General features: G+C 39.9%; 1 non-coding gene across 1 annotated transcript; it reads right to left on the bottom strand.

Annotated features, from left to right (window-relative positions):
* Positions 1–6757: 6757 nt before the first annotated feature.
* On the bottom strand, positions 6758–6895 carry LOC114814902. The gene has a single exon (XR_003762698.1). It is a non-coding gene; the product is annotated as a small nucleolar RNA SNORA7 (small nucleolar RNA).
* Positions 6896–12007: the final 5112 nt, after the last annotated feature.

Below are 12007 nucleotides of genomic sequence, written 5' to 3'. Positions count from 1 at the left end.
TTAGCTTGTACCTGCCCCTGTGCTTAGAACAGTGCTTGACACATAGTAAGTACTTAACAAATGTTATCATTATTATGCAAAGAAATATATCAGCAGTAGCCAAAATCCATACAGAGGGGGGTGTGCAAGGCATGCTGGGAGCAGAGCTCTGAGAACCACAAAGGAAGGGCAGGGTGAGGAGGCAGGTACATGAAGGTGTCACACAATTATCACTATTGACCAAGAGAGGAATGCAGTTCTGTAAAACGTCATTTTTTTTTTTTGTTAAAGACAGGCTTTGCTAAGATCAAAAGGAGAAAAATCACGGGCCTGGAGTCAGAAACTGTGCTCTAATCCTGGCTCTGCCACTTGACTGCTGTGTGACTTTGGGCAAGTCACATCTCTTCTGTGCCTGTTTCCTCACCTGCAAAATTAGCTGTAAATATCTGTTCTCCCTCCTACTAAGACTGAGCCCCATGTGGGACAGGGACTTTGTCCTAATGATCTTATGCCTTTCCTAGCACTTAATAAAGTGGCTGGCATAGATTAAGCACTTAAAATTATTATATTGTCAAGATGACATGATAATAAACTCATAAGTAGAAGATGATCAGTACTGTGATCTATTTTGAATAAAACTTTTAGGAGACAATCATATTTCATTTGCACATATCTATTATTCTATATTCACTTGTTTGGATTACAGAACTACCTTTCATTCATTCAGTCATATTTATTGAGCACTTACTGTGTGCAGAGCTCTGTACTAAGTGCTTGAAAAGTACAATTTGGTTATCGATTTAAAGAGGAAGGTGCCGACTTCGAGATGTGCAACTCGTTTGGCTGAGAAGAAAGGTGAACATTTACCCCTAGATGATCCTTTGCTGTATGATTAATATCCTACTTTTATTGTGAGGCTCCATTTTTCCTCCTTATTCCTTTCTTCATGGTATTTCTGAAACAACAGTTCCATTCTTACCAGTTCTCATAGTCACATTTCAGGACATCTAGTTGGCCACTGTGGAACCTATAGATTGTAAGCTCCTTGATGGCGAAGGTCTACATCTTTGCATTTCTTCCCAAGTACCTAGCACAAAGTTCTACTCTCAAAGCATTCAGTACTGTTGGTGATAATGGTGATGTTTCTTGCTAGCCTTTTGCACCAAACTTGCTATTTGCTGCATATATGAAATATTTCTTCTGCCTCTTTACTTTTCCTCCAGGTTTTTCATCTCATTAAAGGCCAATTGCTCAGGAATCTCATTGATTTCTCTGAAAAATCATTGTGGTGGCCAACTTGGAGGTCGAGGAGATTATACCTCTATTTTTATTATTTCCTTTGTCCTTTGTCTCATCTCCCTCAATGCCAACGTTATGCTCATGCTCTTCCTTTTACCTACAACCTCTCTGCTTTCACATTCAGCAAATCACTGCTCTCCCCAGCCCCTTCACCTGTCTGGAATCACATCACTTCTAAAATGTCTTCTCTAATTTCTTATCTCCCCTAACTATTTTCCCTCAATCTGTTATCTCTACAATTCCCTGTCTCCTATGCCCTTCTCTGTCATACTCCTCTGCTGCATTTATGAGCATATCTTCCTACTTTATTCCTTCATCCAGCTCTAACTTATTTTACTCTCTATCTCTTTCACTAGATTATAAACTCCTTGGTGGTAGAGATCATTCTAATTCTATTGGAATCTGTCAACTGCTGACTGCTGGACTCTGCATAAAATAAGTGCTTAACAAATGCAACTAAGTGATTGGTTGCTTAATCAAATTAGTTTCCATCATCATTTAAAAAATAATTATTATTAGGAATAGTAAGAGGAAGAAGAGGAAGCAGAGTGGGAGAGGTAAAATTTATTATTGGGAGATTAAGTCCGGAGGGAAGATATTTTATATTTAGGAAACATCCAGTGGAAAACAATCTTTCTTGAGAAAAATAAATTGAAGAATTTATAACTGCTTCTTCCTGTCCCTGAGTGTTCTACCTCTTGGAAATGTCATAATGCAGGGTTTGACTCATGAGGAGATTTGTTGCAACCTCATCTTCCCTCTTCAAAGATCCCACCTAACAGAGTTGGCAAAAAATGGAGAAGCAGCTTTGCCCAGTGGAAAGAGCATGGGCTGAGAGCCAGAAGGACCTGGTTCTAATCCCAGCTCCATCACTTGTCCATTGTGTGACCTTGGGCATGTTGCTTAACTTCTCAGTGCCTCAGTTACCTCATCTGTAAAATGGGGATTAAGACTCTGATCCCATGTAGGACATGGACTATGTCCAACCTTACTATCTTGTATCTACCCCAGTGCTTAGTACAGTGCCTGGCACATATTAAGTGCTTAAGAAATGCCATTTAAAAAAAAATGAATGTTCATTCCATGACCGTAGAAAGAATGGTCCCAGATGCCAATGAATATGAAGTTGTCATTCCATTTTGTCCTAAAAGTTATATACCCATATAATATTTAAATGATGTTAAGACTGAACAGAGAGTACAAACTGGAGCCTGTGTTCTTGCTCTCTTTCAACTATTGGTACTAACTTCGAATTTAAAGCGATATATTTGTCCTAAATTGTTTGTATCATCTTAGCATAATCACATATATATCCTTAAAAAGTGAATGTGGTCAAGGTTCGAGTGGAACTGCATTATAATCCAGTCTGTTTAATGATGGGTAAAATGACATTCGAAGTAACAATTTCCAGCTCAGTTCAGATGACACAGCCAGTAAGTATCAATGGAAATGAAAGGAAAACACATTTAGAATAAGATCTTAAACAAAACTTATTTTCACTTGAAGAAAAAAATGGTTACAGTGAACTGCACAACAAAATAAATCTGTTGAATTTCAAATGTTAGCATCATTCAAAATATAATTAGAACCTATCTTGGGGAGTACATGCTAGGTAATGTGCTTAGGTGTTCTATGACCTTTTTCTTCTTTCATATTATTTTCATGTTCTATGCATTTCCATAACCAAAGTATTTTCATATCTGCCAGGCTTTGTAAATGTAGTGATGGATGTGCATTGTTCTTTGGCAAAATATCATTTTAAAGGAAAAAAAAGATTCATAGAGAATGTCAGTTGGGTGGTAATTTTCAATTTGGATGAATGTGATGGCAGTGTATTTTTTTCTTTGTTACAATAATATTGAGAAGTGGACAAAATAAAGTCTTACTGGAGTTCACTTATAATAATAAAAATTATGATATTTGTAAAGTGTTTACGATGTACCAAGCCCTGTTCCCACTGTTCCCAGTAGCAAAAAGTGCTGGGATAGATACAAGGTAATCAGGTTGTCCCATGTGGGGCTCACAGTCTTAATCCCCATTTTACAGATAAGGTAACTGAGGAACAGAGAAGTTAAATGACTTACCCAAAGTCACACAGCTGACATGTGGCAGAACCGGAATTAGAACCCATGACCTCTGACTTCCAAACCCGGGCTCTTTCTGCTAAGCCACACTGTTTCTTGAAATCTTATTAGAAGGCTTTCTTTGTTTAAAAATACTGAAGTACCTTAAGCCTTGAAAACTAGGAAAAAAAGATAAACTTGTTCACAGCTGATCCTTATATACACAGTATCAATTATGAGAATATGAAAAGGTATTTATACCATTTCTTCTAATTATCTATGTTCCAAAGATTTATAAACAAAGGTATTACTCTAAGCACAGCTTATGAATCTGAAGACAACAACCTTGACTCCTCATTCAATCTACTGCTAGATCTTGCCATTTTTTCCTTCATAACAATTCCCGGATCTGTCCATTCTTCTTCGCCCAAATATCTAGCTCCGTGGTCCAAGGTCTTGCCACATCATGAGAGAGTTTGGAAGGACCTACACAAGCCATTCCCGCCACTGGAAAACACCTTAAGTGTGAGTTGTGCTACCAGTGGGTTACCCCCATTCTCTACCCTAGAAAGATGTCTTACACAAGTCGGTTACTCAGAATATTGGTCATTTTATCATCATGAAGCAGCAGTCTCTCTGATGTGGCAGGAGAGGCATTTGATAACACTCTGGATTTCTGATCAGCCTGATTTCAGAATGTACTGAGAGAAGAAGTGTGGCTTGTGGATACATAACGGGCCTGGGAGTCAGAAGGACCTGGGTTCTAATCCTGGCTCTGCCGTATGTCTGTTGGGTGACTTTGGGCAAGTTATTTAACTTCTCAGGGCATCAGTACCCTCATTTGTGATATGAAGATTAAGAGTATGATGCCCCAAGTGGATCAGAAACCATGTCCAACTTGATTAATTTGTTCCTACCCCAGTGCTTAGAAAGTGCTTGGCACATAGTCAGTGCTAAACAAGTACCATAATCATTAATCATCATTATTACCACCTCAAATCTCCCTCTGTAGACTATAAGCTCATTATGGGCTGGGAATATGTCCATTTATTCTATTGTATCATACTCTCCCAAGTGCTTAGGGCAGTGCTCTCACATCTATCTGTTGCCGACTTGTTCATCCCAAGCGCTTAGTACAGTGCTCTGCACATAGTAAGCGCTCAATAAATACTATTGAATGAATGAATGAATGAATCTTAAGTGATTGATAGATACCACTGATTGATTGATTGATTGAAAGGGGGTAGAAAAAGGCCCCTAAATGTTGTAATAGGGAATGTTAGTCCCATATTAATAGTAGTAGGAGTAGTAGAAATAATAATAGTAGTACTAGTAACCGTAGTAGTAGCAATAGTAGTAGTTTAAACCCCTCAGTTTTCCTTTTGAAAGAAGGTAATGCTGCAATGCTCAATGACATCTTTAAGTTTACTCTTCTCAGAAATATCTGGAAAGAAATATGGCCACAAGGAGTTATAAGGATGCTTATAGGTAATGTGAATTATATTCCCCAGGACTCACAGAGGAATTCTGGGACACAGGCTCAATATTGGGTGGACTGTGACAGTCTGCTTAGACTACTAATAGCCCCAGAGCAAGTCATTCAATTGATCAGTCAGATCAATGGTGTTTATTCGGTATTAACTAAATAATAGTAATGGTAATTGTTAAATGCTTACTCTGTGTCAAGCCCTTTGCTAAACCTGGGGAAGGTACAAGATAATCAGGTCCTACATGAAGTAGAGAAGCAGCGTGGCTCAGTAGAAAAAACATGGGCTTTGGAGTCAGAGGTCATGGGTTCAAATCCCGGCTCAGCCACTTGTCAGCTGTGTGACTTTGGACAAGTCACTTAACTTCTCTGTGCCTCAGTTCCCTCATCTGTAAAATGGGGATTAAGACTGTGAGCCCCACGTGGGACAACCTGATTCCCCCTGTGGCTACCCCAGCGCTTAGAACAGTGCTTGGCACATAGTAAGCGCTTAACAAATACCAACATTATTATTATTATTATTATTAGGAGGGAGAACAGATATTTAATCCCCTTTTTGCAGATGAGGGAACTGAGACATAGAGAAATGAAGTGACTTGCCCAAGATCACATAGAAGGCAAGTAGCAGAGTTGGGATTAAGACCCAGGTCCTCTGACCTCCAGTCCTGTGTTCTTTCCATTAGGCCACACTGCTTCTTTTGCATAACTTTTGGGAAGGTGCAATGTGGTAGAGGTAGTAGATATGATTCTTGTTCACAAGGAACTTACAGTCTAGATAGATAGACGGATATTCAGATATATTACAGCTAGTGTAAACTGGGCAGGTCAATAACAGGCCTTTTCCATGAAACTTTCACTTTGCCTGATGATAACTGTATCCTGGTCAACTCCAAGGGGAGTTCATTCATTCAATAGTATTTATTGAGTGCTTACTATGTGCAGAGCACTGTACTAAGCGCTTGGAATGAACAAGTCGGCAACAGATAGAGACAGTCCCTGCCGTTTGACGGGCTTACAGTCTAATCGGGGGAGACAGACATACAAGAACAATGGCAATAAATAGAGTCAAGGGGAAGAACATCTCAAGGAGTAGTTGATCATCGCTGAATGGTTGAAACAGCATGTTTTAGTGTTGAAGAAGCATGACCCACTGGATAGAACAAGGGTCTGGGAATCAGAGGATATGGGTTCTAATCCCAGCTCAGGCACCTGTCCTTTGCATGAACTTGTGCAAGTCATTTACCTTCTGTGTACCTCAGTTTTCTCATTTGCAAAATAGGGATTCAATACTGCCTCTCCCTCCTACATAGACTGTGAACCCCAGGTGGGTCAGGATCATTTTGTATCTACACCAGCGCTTAGTACAGTGCATGACTGTAGACAGGAGGGAAGGGCAGAGGAAAAGGTTAAACAGTTTGGCAGAGAGGAATTAATTTCTTCTTCACTTTGTCTTTTCTTATATTGTCGAATCATTTCTGACCTGTGGAACACATCTCTCCCAGAATGCGCCATGTCCATCTCTAATTTTTCTGGTAGTGTATCCATCATCATGGAAGCAGTGTGGCTTATGGTAAGAGCATGGGCTTGGGAGTCAGAGGTCATGGGTTCTAATCCCCACTCTGCCACTTGTCAGTTGTGTGACTCGGGGCAAGTCACTTAACTTCTCTGTGCCTCAGTTATCTCATCTGTAAAATGTGCATTAAGACTGTGAGCCACAAGTGGGACAACCTGATTACCTTGTATCTACCCCAGTGCTTAGAACAGTGCTTGCCACATAGTAAGCACTTAACAAATACCATTATTATTATCATAGAGTTTTCTTGGTAAAAACACAGAAGTGGTTTACCATTGCCTTCTTCTCTGCAGTAAATTTGAGTATCCGCCCTCGTCTCTGTCCCATGCAGCTGCTGCCATTCATAGGTGAGTTTTGACTTGTAGCAGATTACCTTCCATTTGCTAGCCACTGCCCAAGCTAGGAATGGAATGGGTATGTCTCTGCTTGACTCTCCCTCCCATAACTGAGACTGGTTGAGCCCTGGAAAATCTCCAGGTATGATCCTGAAAGGGGCGTCTTGGCCCAGTTTTGTATAAATCAAGCAGTGGGCCCTATTGACATAACATGAAGAAGTCAGTATTTATTGAACACTTACTGTGTGCAGAGACCTGTACTAAGGCTTGGCAGAGTATATTATAACAATATGACAAACACATTCCCTGCCCACTATAAGTTTGCAGTCTAGAGGGAGGATAGGAATGTCTCTATACCAAATAACCTCTTGAAATGAATCCAACTCTGTTGCATTGTACATTCCCAGGGCATTAAAATAGTGCCCCCCACACAATAAGTTCTCAATAAATAGCTTTGATTTATTGATTGATTTTTAACTTTCTCCAGTCTAGCTATCTGGTATCAAGTCATGCTATGCTTAGTCAATCCAAGGTCTTATGAAGTGACCTGATTGTAGCAATTAGTATAACCTCTGCAACATCTAAATAATTTTAAAAACAACAGCATTCCTTCTAGGAGCCATAAGGGAAAATTCCCCTAATGATTGTGAGTCAGTGACACATGTCATCCCATGCATCAGTAGTAGCTAAATGGGGTTTTCACAAATATATAGAATGTCAGTAAGAGGAAAATGTCAACAGGCTGATGATTTACCTTGCAAGATCCCTGAAGATTAAAACAAGTGTAGAAGATGTGAAATTGAAAGAAAAATTAAATTCTTAGTAAGCATTCCAGAAATTCCGGTAGGTATGCATGCCCAAGATTTCCTGGGGAATTTGATAATACCAACCTTCTTTAAATAATAATGAGGTACGTAGCAAAATACATTCTAAGTTTAACAGTTTAATGTTCACACTATAGTCCCTTCTGACTATAGTTTCTTCTGAGATTGATGACCTTAATGCAGTTCATCTTGGCTCATTCAAATTTGCCACTTTCAAGTAGCTAATTCACTTGTAGCTGAATAGTTGTAATATTTTTGAGCACTCAGTTGGTGCAATGAGCTATACTAAACATAAGTTCTCCCTGCCCTTAAAATTAGTTAAAAAGGATAACTTTTTTCCTTGGTATATGGACCTTATCAAAAGCAGTTTCTTTTCCATATGAACTGTAGCTTTTACAACCAGTTATTTTACTGAGAGTCATTCCATTCATTGAGATATATGTGTTTGCTTTTAAATTGGCTTTTTTTTTTTGGTTTGGGAGAAAAAAAAATACCCTGTATGGTTGAAAGCCCTAGAAGTCTTATAAACCCTATTTCCCTGGATTCCAAGAGCTGAACATATATCAGAACCATTTGTCTTCCTACTTGTAGATGTCTGAACCAGTGGAATTCCTTTCAGCATACAAAAAGGGCTAAAAGTGGACAGAGAACTTACCAAAGAAGTGGTTCTGACTTTTTGCCATGACTTGGAACCTCTTAATAATGACCTCTATCTTCTTCATGCACAGTCATCATCAATACCGTAAAGAATAGTAACGGAGTGATAGTGATAGAAATAGTAATAGAAATAAACCATTTTAGTAGTTTCCTCATGGATCTCATTTTCAAGCTTCTCTCTGCTTAACTTCAGTTTAAGGTACAGGTTTCTGCCCAGATCATCTACCTGAAATAATGTATGAATTATGTCTTTCTCCACCTCAAAAAACTCTAATGGTTGCATTTAATCAATCAATCAATCATATTTTTTGGGTGCTCACTGTGTTCAAAGCACCATACTAAGCACTTGGGAGAGTACAGTATAACAAAGTTGGTAGAACACATTCCCTTCCCACAGTAAACTTAGTCTAGCGGGGGAAACAGATGTTAATGTAAAATGGATAAATTATGGATATGTACATAAGTGCTGTGGGACTGTGGGAGGGGTGAATAAAGGGTGCAAATCCAAGCACAAGAGCAACTCAGAAGGGAGTGGGAGAAAAGAAAATGAAGGCTTAGCTTTGGAAAGCCTCTTGAAAACAATGTGTTTTTAATAAGGTTTTGAAGTGGGGGAAAGTGATCATCTGTGAGCTGTGAAGAGGGGGGCAGTTCCAACCCAGAGTCGATGTAGACAATGAGTCTTTGGCAAGACAAGATTGAGGTACATTGAGTAGATTGACATTAGAGGAGTGAAGCATGTGGTCTGCATTGCCCTAGGAAATCAGGTAGGTAAGGTTGAGAGGGCAAGGTGATTGAGTGCTTTAAAGCAGATGGTAAGGAGTTTCTGTTTGATGCAGAGGTGGATGGTCAGTTACTAGAGGTTTTTGAGTTGTGGAGAAACATGGACTGAAGGTTTTTGAAGAAAAATGATCCAGACAGCAGAGTATGATCCCATTATGGACTGGACTAGGGAGAGATAGGAAGCAGGGAAGTCAGCAAGGAGGCTGATGCAGTAGTCAAGGTGAGAAAGGATCAGTGCTTGGATTAACATGGTAGCAGATTGGAAGGAGAAAAACTGGTGGATTTTAGCAATGTTGTGAAGGTTGAACTGACAGGAGTTAGTGACATAGAATATGTGGGTTGAATTAGATGACTCAAGGATAACACCAAGGTTACGGGCCTGTGAGACAAAGAGGGTGGAGGTGTCATCCACAGTGACCGGAAAGTTAGGGTGAGGACAGGGTTTGAATGGGAAGGTCAGGAGTTCTGTTTTGAACATGTTAAATATGAGTTGTCAGTGGAACACCTAAGTAGAGAGGTCTTGAAGGAAGGAGGAAATGTGAGAAGAAGGCGAGGGATCAGGACTGGAGGTTTAGATTTGGAAATCATCCATATAGAAATGGTAGTTGAAACCATGGGAGCACATGAATTTTCCAAAGGAGTGGGTGTAGATGGAGAATAGAAGGGGACTAAGAGCTGAGCCTTGAGGGACTCCCACAGTTAGTGGGTGGGAGGCAGAGGAGTCAGCTAAAGAAACTGAGAATGAGCAGACAGAGAGACAAGAGAATCAGGAAAGGACAGTGTCAGTGAAGCCAAGATTGGATAATGTTCCCAGAAGAAGAGTGTGGTTGACAGTGTTGAAGATAGCTAAGATGTGGAGGAGGATTCGGATGGGGCAAAAGTCAGATTGGAGAATGTCAAGGAGAGAATTGGAGGAGAGGAAGTGGAGACAATGGGTATAGACAATTTGATCTAGGAGTTTGGAGATTACTAATGATATTTATAATAATTATGGAATTTGTAAAGCACTTAGTATATGCCAAACTGGAGTAGATACGAGGTAATCAGGTTGGACACAATCCCTCACAATCTTAATCCCTATTTTACAGATGAGGTAACTGAGACACAGAGAAGTTAAGTGACTTGTCCAAGGTCAAACAGCAAACAAGTGACAGAGCTGGGATTACAACCTACATCTCACTAACAAGGTTGTGATCTTGCCACAAGACCATGCTGCTTCTCATAATAGGAGGGAGATGGGGAAATGACTAGAGAGAGCCGTGGGGTCAAGAAAGGGTGTTTTTTTTAAGATAAAGGAGACATGAACATGTTTGAAAGCTGTGGGGGAAAAGTCTTTGGAGAGCAAACAGTTGAAGATGGTGGAGAGGAAGGATGTTAGTACTTTGATAAGATGTGAAAGAATGAGGTCAGACTTGCAGGTGGAGGGGTTGGATTTTGAAAGAAGGCAAGAGACCTGTTGAGATAATGCTGGGAAAGATGGGAGAGTTGAAGGGGTAGGACGAGGGAGGGACTGGAGAGGAACAAAGTAGATTTTAGGAGATCACACCTGATGGTTTCAATTTTATCAGTAAAGTTCTTGTCCAGTTCATTGGGGAAAGAGATGGGGAAGGTGGAGAGAAAAGGGGTTTAAGGAGAGAGTTAAACAACTGGTGAGAGCAGTGTGCATAGGAGTCAATAAGGATGGAGAAATAATATTGCTGTGCTGAGGAGAGGGCAGAGTTAAAGCAGGCAACAGTGAACGTCAAGTGGATGAAGGCAGCTTGATATCTTTATTTCTATCAGCAACACTCTGCAACTCATGCACAGGAGAAAGGAAACAGACCATGGAGGTGATCCAGAACTGTGGGTTAGTGGTATGAGAGCAACAAAGGGATAGGGGAGTTACTGAGTTGATGTCAGTAAATAAGGTGGTGTTGAGGATATCATTTTGGTCCTCAAGGGGAGGTAGTTTGTATATGGAAACTAAATGGGGCATGATGACTTGAGAAAATTGGATGGGGTCAAAAGATTGGAGGTTTCTGTGAGAAACAGCACAAATTTATATGGAGGACTTGTGTGGGAGAGAATTCAAGTGAGGAGGTGGTGGTCAAATAGAGGAATGTCAGAGCTGGTGAGGCTAGAGATTGTATAGTGAATAAAGATGAAGTGATTGCGTATATATCCAAGTTGGTAGTGGGTAACATGGAGTGGAGCAGGTTCTCAGGTCATGTTAATCCAACAGCTATCCTTAGCACTTACATATTTATGCTTCTCCTCTTTCTTAGATCCTCTTTCTTGGACACATGTCCTGATGAAAGCTTATGTAAACATCCATGGTTATGACCTTGAGATGATGCAAGGTATTATTGATGCATATTCTGCTCTCTGCAATCAATTTTTGAATCTTGAAGTCATTTTTGTCAAACTGGTCTTGGTGGTATCCTTTTGCTACACTTACACTCTTGAAGGCTGCCTCCAAATCACTTGTCACTGTCACTATTGTAGTTTGTGTTCCCTGTTCTGAAAGGATTGGGATGAAGCTAGTCCAGTCACTTCTTCTAATGGGTAATATTTCTGTCTTCCATTTCTTCTCCCATTTTTCCATGCAGAAATTAGAAACTATTAGTTCAGAATCGTCTGGATGAAAAATATAGCCCAAATCCAATAAGTTATTTGTAGAGTAGAGAAAATATAGAGTAGCCCTAACTCAGTTTCCTTGTGATTCTTCTCATTTCCCTCTTATAATTCCTAGTCTTGTCCTTTTTTGAGCTCAGCCATCAAAATAATGAAGATGGTATTAGCTAAGTGCTTACTATGCGTCAAGCTCATACTAAGTGCTGCAGGGGTAAATTCAAGATAATCATGTCAGAGAGTATCTGTCCAACATGGGTCCAAGGAGGAGGAAAACAGGCATTTTATCTTGGTTATCTTTATCCTCTGGTGATCTAACTCCATTCCACCCTACCTCCTACATCATAGAATTGGAATTACAATTACTTGTAATTCCCTTAAATATTTCAACTCATTTGACT

Source organism: Ornithorhynchus anatinus, chromosome 10 (genome assembly GCF_004115215.2).
Source record: "Ornithorhynchus anatinus isolate Pmale09 chromosome 10, mOrnAna1.pri.v4, whole genome shotgun sequence".
NCBI lineage: Eukaryota > Metazoa > Chordata > Mammalia > Monotremata > Ornithorhynchidae > Ornithorhynchus > Ornithorhynchus anatinus.
The sequence above is the reverse complement of the archived record's forward strand: the minus strand, read 5'-3'. Positions and strand labels throughout refer to the sequence as shown.